Raw genomic sequence first — 12,838 nt, 5'->3', positions numbered from 1 at the left:
TTAGGTTTTCACCCCAGCAGGGCAATCCTCTTTGCTGTGCTGCCTGTGGGGGAGGGACCAGAGAGGGAGCAATGCAGCTCGACTGCTTGTCTCTAGCACCCAACAGACTCTTAAGTCAGACTGGAAGTATCTCCTACAGTAGCAACCCCAGCTGTAGCCAACGGTCAGCACTGTCTCAGTTTTCCCCTTAAGTCAGTCCCTCCTGTGCAGCTCCCGAGAGCTCGGTCAGCCCTGCCCCCCAGCCTTCTCTTGCTGTTGAGCAGAATGGATGGCTCATGTCGCTTCACTCCCATTTACTTCAGGCCCAAACTGTAGTCTTGGGTGAACACATCCGATGGCAGAACATATCTGGAAAGCTAACTGCACAGGTTTCTGAGAAGTTTAGCTTTTAACTTTCTAGCTTTTGTGCCATACACATACATATTAGCAGGAGGTTCGAAAAGATATTCAACAAAGCAACTGATATGATATGGCACAGAAAGAATGATAATACATAGAATGCACTAGGTAAATAATGATTAAAAGCATAAATTTGGGCAGTCACTATGGAAAACGGTGTGGAGATTCTTCAAAAAGTTAAAAATATACCTACCTTATGACCCAGCAATTTCACTTCTGGGATTTATACAAAGGTATCCAAAACTCTAATTTGAAAAGATTTATGCATCCCTATGTTCATTGTAGCATTATTTATAAAAGCCAAGATATGGAAGTTACTTCTGTGTCCATCAGTGGACAATTGGATGAAGAAGACATGGTACGTATCTACAATGGAATATTACTTGGCCCTTAAAAGGAAATGAAATCTTACCATTTTTAACCACATGATGGACCTAGAGGGTATTATGCTGAGTGAAATAAATCAGACAAAGACAAATACCATATGATTTCATCTATTTGTCAAATCTGAAAAAGGCAAAATAAATGAACAAACAAATCAGAAATGGACTCGTAGACATAGAGAACAAAGTGAGGATTGCCAGGTGGGGAAGGAGTTGGGGGGCTGGGGGACAAGGTGAAGGGATGGGGAGGTACAAACTGGTAGTTACAAAATAGTCATGAGGATGTAAAATACAGCAAAGAAAACAGTCAATAACACTGTAACAACTATGTATGGTGACAGGTGGGTACTAGATTTATCAGGGGTACCACTTTGAAAGTTATATATATGTCTAACCTCTATGCTGTACACCTGAAACTAATGTAAAATAACACTGGTTTTCAACTGTAATTAAAAAATTTAAAGTAAAATTTAAAAAGCACAAAATGGCTGATGTAGTTCATTAGATTTATAGTGCCACTTTCTAGATATTGATTTCTATTCATAGCTTTCTTTACCCTTGCATAGATGTTCAAGTTCCTAATGTTTTTGACATTCAAAGGTTCTAAAAGCTAATATTTCTGTAACCATTTAATATCTTTTCTCCTATGACTCCTTAGCACTACATCCTTATTTCATCTTATAATACATACTTTGTACAACCATATAGCCACACTCACCTGGTGTCTGGAATTCTCTCTTTCTTTACTTTCCTGGACTCATTTAATTTCTAACTTTCAAGGGTCAACATAAATTTAATTTCCTCAGTGAAGTCCTTATCAAGCATTCACTTTACAATATTTTTTAAAGCATAAAATGACTAGGATGTAAGTTTTTAGTATTTTTAATAAACAGATTAAATGAGGCATAATTGATACAAAATAAGCTGCATATGTTTGAATGTACATTTTGATGTTTTGGTACATGCTTATACCATTGAAACCAAAAGTTTTCTCCTTCCCTACTTTTTCCAGTTTTTAAAATTGTGATAAACTACATATGACATAAGAGATACTATTGTAACCTTTATTAAGTGCATGGTTCACTATAGTTAGGTACATTCATATTGTTGTATAATAATAATATTTTCTTAATTTTACTTGTAATAGACAACATTGCTTTCGTTGTCCACATGTTGTCCTGCTTACTATATTATAGACATCTTTACCATCTACTATCCCGTTGAAAATCAGGATGCATCATGAAAACACTGAAGACCAGGCTGAAAAGTGAACAAAAAAATGGTTAGGTAGCTTACACTCCAGTGAATATTAGACTGGAAGAACAGTCCTTGCTATGATCTCCCTGTAGCAGCATGAAAATTTGAACTCGAATAACCTTTAAATTTTTACATTAGTTGTAGAGGTCAAAATCCTAAATGTGGAGGTGTGTTTCTGACTGGGGAACCTCACTCAAGTGCACAATCACTGTCAGGAAAAGGCAGGAAGAAGTAGTGTTCTGCTTCCCTGGATCTTCATGGTGATTGAGGATGACTACATTGAAAGGATGCTCTATATCACTAGCCATCAGAGAGATGCAAATTAATACCACTTTGTGATACCACTTCACAGCTGTCAGAATGGCCATCATAAACAAATCAATGAACAAGTGCTAGCAAGGTTGTGGAGAAAGGGAACCCTAGTGTACTATTGGTGGGAATGCAGACTGGTGCAGCCACTGTGGAAAACAGTATGGAATTTCCTCAGAAAACTAAAAATGGAACTGCCTTTTGTTCCAGCAATTCTTCCACTGGGATCATACCCTAAGAATCCTGAAAAACCAATTCAAAAGAATCTATTCACCTCTATGTTCATAGCAGCTTTATTTACAATAGCAAAGTAGTGAAAACAACCTAAGTGTTAATAAGTAAATGAGTGGCTAAAAAAACTGTGTTGCATTTACACAATGGAATACTATGCTGCAAAAAGAAAGAAGGAACTCCAATCCTTTGCAACGGCGTGGATGGAAACTGGAGAGCATTATGCTAAGTGAGATGAGCCAGGCAGTGAAAGAAAAATAGCATGTGATCTCACCTACAAGTGAAACCAATAAAAAAGACAAACAAATGAGCAAAATAGAATCACAAACATGAGAATAAAGAACAAAATAACAGTGATTGGGGAGAGGGGGAAGGAGATAATGGGAAAGAAGGGGAAGGGTTAAGTCAAGGAACATGTATGAAGGACCCATGTACAGGGACAATGGGGTGGGGATTGTCTTTGGGAACGGGTGTTGCACAGGGCAGGGGAACACAATGTGGGTAAGAATGGGCACAGCTGTAACTGAACAACAATAAAAATAAATGAATAAGAAACAGATTGAGTTTTTTCAATCCAAAAAAAAGATTAAAAAAAAAGGAAAGGAGATTCCCCAGAAGGGGGTTTTGTGTATTGTTCATGCATCTCCTGGTTCTCTAATATGATTATAAGGCCTTGCCTTGTATTTTCTTAATTTCTTCTGCAATAATTAGAAAAAAAATTTAGACATATTACAGGTGTCTGTATACATTTGTTGAATTAATTTAATAAATAAGATGTTACCCCTAAGTCTCTCAGAGCTTATGCTCACTAAATATTCACTATTTAATTTAGTGAAAGAAAATTTAAGAAAGGGAGAAAGAAAATAAATAAAGGGAGCGAAGTCAGAACTACCGAATGTCTTCTGTGCACATTCACGTTTATTGAGTGGAGATTAAGTGATTAACCTGTGGCCTGTCTCATTTATGTTTTCAACCCTCAGTTTTCACACACTCTTCTTGATTCCTTCCATGATTTCACCTTTCAGTTTGCAGTGACAAGGACCTCTACAGGTGAAAGCACCACCTCATTTTATTCCCCACCAGCACCTGTTTCTTCACTTCAACCCGCTAATCGCAGTCGCATTTACTCAGGAAGCTTCACCAGGTTCCTTCAGTTTAAAACACTCTTGCCTCACTTTCCCCCTTATTTCGTTAACTTGTTTTCTTCAGGTCTTTTTGGGGGGGTTTGAGAAGGCTCCTCTGACAGTTGTATTTACTGACAACTGCTTCTACCATCTCCTATTAATTATTATCTATTCCTTGTTTCCTACTTTATCTGTTTTAGTATTTATCACCATCTGACATAATTATTCATTGCGTATCTCCCCCTCGCCTCCACCGGAGTATATGCCTCAAGTGAACAAAAGTTTTTTCTGCCTGGTTGTGTGGTTGCTACACTACAGCCCATGGACCATATCTGGATAGCCACTTTTGTACTGCCAGCAAGCTTACAATATGCAGATGAACAATGACAATCAACTTGATTATAGAAATGCTAATTTTGAAGCTAAATCAAGCAAAATGTTATCTTTTATAGGAAATAATTTTATTATTCACATTAATAGATCTATATAAAAATAATTGCACTCAATTTTTATTATTAGATTTTTAATTTCATCAATAAAAATTGTAGAAGTTTATTTTCTATTTTGTTATATAAATACTTATATCTTGATTTTTGTCCCTTGGCCCAAAAAGCTTGAAATATTTATTATCTTACCTCTTACAGATAGTTTGTTGATCTCTGGTTTAGTTCAAGCTGTGCAAACACATGTAGAAGAACCTGGTATAAAGAAGGTCCTCAATAAATTTGTTAAATAATAAATAAATTGATCACTGCTGGGGCTGTTAAAAGTTATGGAGAATGGGTTGTGAAGAGATTTAAGCACAGTTTGAATTATGTATAAGATCATGTTCAGAGATAGGAGTTGGATATCAAAAGAATGGGCCAAGTTCAGGAAGAAGACAAAAGACCTAGAGGTTCCCTAGAGGAGCAAGATTATCATTTATTTCCCTTTTACATCATAATGTAGTAGCACAGGAAAGCAACTAGAAAGTAGTGAGTAAGAACTTAATTACAGTTGTCCCAATTTTCCACCTTTTGCTCCCCTCTGCCCAGCCTACTCCCTTCTCCCACAGTCAATCTGCCCCCCTCCCCATTGTCCATGTCCATGGGTCATTCATATTTGTTCCTTGACTAGTCCCTTCCCCTTCTTTCCACATTTATCCCCCTTCACCCCTCCCCTCTGGTCACTTTCAGTCTGTTCCTTGTTTCCATACCTGTGGTGCTATTTTGCTCATTTGTTTTTGTTTTTGTTTAAAAAAGAAAGAAAGAATCACCTGGGGTGCAGGGTCCTCTTGCAGGAGTCTAGGCAGGGGAGTCATCTGCACTAGAAGAGAGGCAGTGGAGGCAAAGGAAGTCAATGAATCTGAAAGCTACTTAAGAGAGAAAATCCTGAGGGGCATGCAGAGAGAAAGGACTTAATACTAGGAAATGGATCACCCATATAAACTTGGGCATCTATTATATACTATATCCTTTGTGCTGCCAGCTATGAGGGAAGGCAATGGAACAAAAGGTATGTCTAATATTTGAATTTTCAAATTCCTACTATGTGCCAGACACTGACCCAAGCTTTTACAACCCATAAGTTAATATGGGCTTTGGAATACGAATCTGTGTTTATTTAACCTTTGACAATGTACTTAAACTTTCTCACCTATATAATGGGCTTAAATAATATCTTTCACCCTGACTGGTGTGGCTAAGTGGGTTGAGTGTTGTTCCATAAACTGAAAGGTCGATGGTTTGATTCCTAGTCAGGACACATGCCTGGGTTGAGGGCCAGGTCCTCAATTGTGGGTGTGTGTGAGAAGCTACCAATTGATGTTTCTCTTGCACATTCATGTTTGTCCCCCTTTCTTTCTATTTCCTTTCCCCCCTCTCTAAAACAGACAAATACACAAAATGAACAAAAAACTTCCCCCCAAACTGTCTTCGTACAAACAGATTTTGATTAGACCCAACTCTGCCAATATCAATATGAGGTCTAGGATCTAGCAAAAGGTGAACCCTCAAAGTCTCTGTTTCCTCATCATTTAAATAAGAGTAAAATTAGTAATTACCTCATAGTATTGTTGAGAGATAAAAATAAAATAATTGAAAACACTTAGAGAACATAATAAAAAATAACTATAAATGCTTTGTAGCTCTGTATGTCTTTTGCTTAATTTTTTTCATTCACTAATTATAATAATGGAGCATGAGGTCTAAGTGGAGTAAAAGAAATTGATGACATGGAAGAGGAACACTTTAAGATGGTAGAATCAATGGATTGATTGTCCTGGTGGGTTAGATAATGATTGAAGTTTGGGTACCATTTGGAAAGATAAATTGTGACCAATAAGTAAAAAATTTGAGGTTCATTTTTGGGGTGAAATTGTTAGTAATAACAATGTCTAAAGTAATAATGTGCAATAAGAAATAAAATACAAGCCACATATGTAATTTTGTGTTCTAGTTGCTACATAAAAAGCAAATTAAAACATAAAATTATTTTAAATATTTTATTAATATGTAATCAATAAAAGTTATAAATAAAATATAGTACATTCTCTCCCTGGTCACGTTGTCCCATGCAGGAATTTGAAGGTTCAATTCCTGGTCAAGGCAAATATCTAGGTTGTGGGTTCGTCCCCTAGTCAGGAAATGTGCAGGAGGCAACCAATTGATATTTCTCTCTCACATCAATGTCTCTCTCTCTCTCCCTTCCTCTTTCTAAAATCAATAAAAATGTGTTAGTGTATTCTTGGATGAGGATTAGGAAACAAAAAATTGAAAAAATATAGTCTCTAGAAGGTATCCAGCCATGTAATATGAAAAATAGAGACATTATTGAAGAAAGTACAAGATACAAAAAAACAATATTCATAGCAGAATGATACTCCAGTCCCCTTCAAAGTAGGCACTTTGCAAACTCACATTGTTCTTCCAATTGCCATCAGCTGCCTTGTCATATTTTTCTGAATCTTATCAATAGTCTGAAATCTCTTTCCTTTCAAAGGTGATTTTAGTTTTGGGAACAGCCAGAAGTTGCAGGATGCCAAATCTGGGCTATAGTAGGGTTAAGTCACCTGGATGATTTGTTGTTTTGCGAAAAAACTGCATAAGATGTGATGCACGAGCAGGCACGTTGTCATGATGAAGCCACCAATTACCAGTTGCCCATAGCTGCAGCTTTCTAAATCATATGAATACTTTCCATGGAGAAATGCTCAAGCTTAATGCAAAATTTGATGCAGATTTGTTGTTCTACTTACTCAATCATTTTTAATGCAATGGCCATACGGTACACAGGCTCACTCAATGTCATCTACCAACCCCACTGACTAGTACAGTGAAGTCATCAAAAAAGAAGATAATGTGCTCCAATTCTAGCCAAGTGAAGAGGTTGAAAGAAAGGAAAAAACCAAAACAAATGAACAATCAATCAAACAAACAAACAGCTACTGCTCAAGAGAGTTCCTGTGAAAAGTGATTTTCAAGTCAGGAGAGTGAAGAGGGCCTTTAGAAAATAAATTGAGGATACAGGGAATATTTTTGTTAAGAGTCATCCTAATGGGTGTGAAGTAACATGTCACTGTGGTTTTGCTTTGCATTTCCCTAGTGACTAATCATGTTGGGCATTTTTCATCTTTTTATTTACCATTTGTACATTTTCTTAGGAGAAATGTCTATCCTAGTCCTTTGCACATTTTGAAAATCAGGCTTTTTGGCTTTTTGTTGAGTGGTAGGAGTTCTTTGTATATTCTGGATACTAACCCCTTATGAGCATTATGATTTGCAAATATTTTCTCCTATTGTGTGGGTTGTCTTTTCATTTACTTTTATTATTATTATTATTATTATTAATTTTTTAGAGAAAGAATAAGGGAGGGAGAAGAGGAGGGAGAGAAACATAGATGTGAGAGAGAAACATTGACTAGTTGCCTCTCATATATGACCGGGAACCAAATTTGCAACCTAAGCATGTGCCCTGCCCAGGAAGCAAACCTGCAACTTTTACTTTGTGGGACAATTCCAAGCCAATTGAGCCACACTGGTCAGGGCTCCTTTCACATTCTTGATATTGACCTTTTGTACACCAAAACTTGAGTCTTTGTGAAGTAATTTTATCTATTTTTATAAACCTCTATAAGGGCATGGGTTTATTTCTGGGTTCTCTAATCTGTTCCATTGATCTCTGTGTCTGTTTTTATGCCAGTACTGCTCTATTTTGATTACTACGGTCTTGTAGGAAAATTAATAAAACAATCCCATTCACAGTTGCTTCAAAAAGAATAAAATACCTAGGAATAAAGGTAACCAAGGACACAAATGACCTATACTCAGAAAATTAGGAGACACTGAGGAAAGAAGTTGAAGATGCGAATATTGGAAGCATATACTGTGTTTATGGATAAAGAGAATTAACATATTAAAATGTCCATACTACCTAAAGCAATCTACAAATTCAATACAATTCCTATCACATATTCCGGTGACATATTTCACAGAACTAGAACAAATATTTCAAAAATTTATGTGGAACCTCAAATGGCCCCACATAACGACAGTGATTCTAAGAATAAAGAACAAAGTTGGAAGAATCACACCACCTACTATCAATGATTTTTCAATTAAGACTTGCATTTTGATTATTATACATTTACTCTTATTGTTCAAAAGCAAAACAGTTATCAAAGAAAGAAAAAAACAGGTGAAAGTGTGAAAAAGAAAATGGGAAATATACTGAGAAAAGAGTATCTCATTCCAAGCTTATTAGTCAATTATGCAGATTTAAAAACAAACACATTTTAAACATTTTACTAATTGTAAGGTAGCATGGATATATTAGTTGTCATCATTTAGATCTAAAAAGAGAATTTATGGTGAACAATGCTTTTTAATTCTGAAAGTCAAATGAAAGATGTACTTTGTAATAATAGAAAAGAGGTAATCTTGTCATTTTAAATCTACCCAGAATTTATAAAATTAGCACTTTCCAACTGCTGTTATATGTTTATACAACATGGACAAAATAATTGAACACTAACTTAAAAATTATGTACATGTTCCCAACGTCATGGTAGTTACTGTTCAAGCAAGCAGATAGATATGACCTTAAGGGTTAGAAACCTTAATTTTCCCCTGAGTTTAAACTACTTATGACTTAATTAAAGTGAATATGTGGTTGCAGGCTGTGGGAGGAGGAGAGGAGAAAGGGGTGTCAGAAAGGTGTCCCGAGGCAGTCACTGATCATGAAGAAGGGTACGGCTGCCAGCTGCACTGAGTCTGAGTCTCAGCTGCACGGAGAATGGTATGTAGTCCTGGCTTGTATGTGGACCTTTAATGGGTGGACTGGAGATACTTGTTGAAGAATATTATTTTAAGAGGCTCCTAAACAAAGCATCACTATAGGCAAACTATGATATTTAGTATATTTTCAACCTTTTCTATTATTTCTTCTAATTCATTGTACTTTGACTTTTCTTAGTCTTTAATCTGCCCTTGTTACCATTTAGTGGCTTCATATTCATCTCTTATTACTCTGATGACTTCTTCACAGGGTTCAGAATTTTCTACTTTATGCAATCTTATCTTTATCTCTGCATTTGACTCATGCAGCAATAGACACAAATTTCCTGAATCACTTCAATTTTGCTGAGTTAAATTTTGAGTTCCTTTCAGGCATGGATCAACCATCACCCTTCCTTATATTATGCCAACACTTTGAACATCATAATTTCCTTCATTTAATATATTTCACTTCTTTAATTCTGGCACCATTTTATACCGTCCAAAGGTGTTTATTTCCCTCGTTATGCCTTTGATATGTTTATTTCTTAGTTGTTTCTTGCTCCATGCCTTAGCTGCTACTATTCTTCCTCTTCAGAATATTATTCACCTATTAAAATATTCTTTATCATCCAAAGATCATCCTGAATGTCACTTACTTGAAGCTTTCTCTTATCTCTTCAGCTACAAGTAAAAGGAAAAAACTTTACATTTACGAAATACTTTCTCCTACAATATTTTATCACAATTACCTTGTGAGTTCTGCTATTTCATCCATTGGCAGGGAGCTAGGTGGCCAAACTGAATCTATAGAGGAAGTTTACTCCTTGTTCAGTATTTTTTCTAACCTGGCATTTGAAAAGCGAATACTCAGAATTTGTTTATAATATCATTTGCATTATTCAATGGCACGTAATAAATAGTGGTTTATTATGTAGGTATTTTTTGTACATGTAAGAACTGCATCTTCTATGTTTTAGGCTCTGGATATTGTCTTAACTTTAGAAAATCTCGGTACAACTATCCCAGTGCCTTAAACATGGGAGATGCCCAATATATATTCTTTGAATAGATGAACAAATTAATCAAAAGACGCTACAAAAGACAGAATAATGGAAGCCAGAGCCAGGATGCAGAGCAACGTGTTTTCACAATACTATTTTGTAAGTAAAACAATTGAGGCTTAAGGAGGGCAAAAGGTTTTTTTTGGGTCATATCACAAATTAGGAACAGAATTAAAAGGTAAACACAGAGGCCCTGAGGTTTCATTCTGCTGCTTATTCATGGAATCTTTTTTCTTTTCAGCTTTCAGTCATAGCTCTCTCTCTAGACCAAAAGATTCGCTTATGGAAAATGGTGTATACAGTGTGATGGGGAATGAGAGTCTGGCCCCATACATGACAATTCCATATACCTTTAACAAGATCAGCTGTGTTTAACATCTTTATCAATTTTCCACCTCATGATTTCTTAGCTTAAAATACTGTCCTCAATTCAATTCATTCCTATAAATATGGGGATGTTGTGAAGATTAGTGATGCAAGACACATAATTTCCTGCAAGCTTCACAGAGGAAAAGTATTACATACATGCAAAGTATGATTATTTCTGCCACTAGCAACAGGACTGAGCTTACCAACACACAGTTCACAGGCTTCTGAGCCAGCAGCACATGGTAATATATATTACGTGAATTAAAGTGGAAAAGTTTTCATTTGGGATATTTGGACAGTTTACTCCACTTAAGATTTTTTAAGGGGGTGTGGTGGTGGTGGGAGACTGAGAGGGTTGGAAGGAAGATTAACTTTATATTAAAGCATTCATAAAGTGCTAAACCTAAAAATCAGTATGAAGAAATAAATATAAAAATGATATTAACATGCGAAAAATGTGGCTTTGTTTGTCCCTTGGTTGCATTTCTTGTGATGCCGGGTTTATTCTGAAGTGAAGTACAGTCAAATGTACTGAATTCAGTTGGACTTAAACAGAAGAACGAGGTGAGGTCTTTTAGGAGAACTCTCCGTATGAATAGAGAGATGACATAATTTAGAGTTGATTATAACAAACTATATTTTATGAAAATAGTTTCTTATGAAGTCAGTGATATCATTTGATTTGTAGTTATTCACACTTTCCTATGTCTGGAAAGAATGTGATTCCATGAGTAAAAGATCAAATAATAATATTAAGTGGGGTATTTTGGCATTTTTACATAAACTAACTTTACACCACATCCACAGTAAAAAGGGGAACCTTCCACAGTCTGATGACCTGATGTGATGGTTCCAGGAGGTGAATGGCTCTAGAATATACTTCTGGGAAGACTGACTCAACATTAACTAGGTAAAGTGAAACTCATTTCTTTTTTGACAAAGATATGCTTCTGAAAGTAGGGTAGTGCATACTCAATGTCTTTATATATTTATTCCATGTGTTCAGTGACCTGGACACTCAATTTGCAGCTAACTCTGGCATGGAAAAGCTAAGCAGCTCAGAATCATTTGACTCTTGGAAGTGCTACTGAGGTTTTTCTGTGGCTAATGTGAGCAACTGGAAGTCTGTTTTGCACAGTTCCCAGGTTGATATTAGATAATTCTGTGGTGTGAAAACCTGGAATCTCAATCAAATACTTGTCCAGTTACTGAAAGTGAACCCGGTTGTTCCCAGTTGTTTCCTGGCTTTGCCCCTTCCACAAATTAGCTGATGAGCCTTCCATAGAATGAGAATCATGAATAGCTTTTCAGGCATCATAAACTTGCAACAGTTTTACCTGTTCATCTAGAATCTAAAGTCTATTTTTGCAACAAGTATTGCCTTTTCCAAGGCATGTGTAAGATTCTTATGTTATGCTCCTATTCTTCACATCTGTATTATCACTAGGAAAACTGAGGCTCAGGGAAGTGAAATAAGTTGTCCAAAATGAAATAGATCATCAAATCTGGATTTCTTTGGTTCCAAAGCCTGTGATCTTTCCCATAGGCTACCCTGCATCTGAAGTCTGAGTGTGAGAAGTTTTTGAGAGACAGTCAAAGAGCCTGTTCTCCATCAACTTCTGTGAATAACTTTTGTCATTGGATCCCGTTTGAATACAAATGGCCATAAGATCTACATATATTAAGTTAAACCAGGTGGAATCACCTTATATTTCTATTTCTATTCTCTTTTAAAAACATTTTATTTATTTTGGTTTTAGACAGAGGGAAAGGGAGGGAGAAAGAGAGGTAGAGAAACATCAGTGTGTGGTTGCCTCTCATGCACTCCACACTGGGCACCTGGCCCACACCCCAAGCATGTGCCCTGATTGGTAATCGAAACTGCAACCCTTTGGTTTGCAGACTGGCTCTCAATCCACTGAGCCACTCCAGCCAGGGCTCTATTTTCTTTCTTTCTCAGACATCCTAGATTAAACCTCACATTAAAATGGAATCTAGAGCCTAAATATTAGAATTTTCTTTTTGTAAGAATTGGTACGCAATATACTTTCAATGAATAATTATACACCTTTGCAAGTTTTTTTTGCAGTGACTCTTACAAAGCTCAGAGTTAAATTAGGTATTTTGTCGTATGAACCATATAATCATTTTTGGTTAAATCATTTATTTTTCTTTTCCTTGGTTCTGGTTTTCTAGTTCATTAAGTGTAATATTTTGCTTATTATTGATTTAAGTTATTTTGTCAGTAAATACCTTTATAAAGATAATAGAACTTAATGATGCTTTTACTTGTTATTTTTCTTAGGCTGTTTTCTTTAATGTTATATGCTGTACAATATGTATTTTGATGGAAGAAGATTAGATATTAGGTAAAGATACTAGAAAGAATGAACATATTGAAGATAAAAATTTTAATGAAGCAGATCCAGTGCATTTTTAATACAAACTAT

This window comes from Artibeus jamaicensis, unplaced genomic scaffold, assembly GCF_021234435.1.
Source record: "Artibeus jamaicensis isolate MK-2021 breed Jamaican fruit bat unplaced genomic scaffold, CSHL_Jam_final contig_466, whole genome shotgun sequence".
NCBI lineage: Eukaryota > Metazoa > Chordata > Mammalia > Chiroptera > Phyllostomidae > Artibeus > Artibeus jamaicensis.
Note: the sequence above shows the minus strand (reverse complement) of the source record.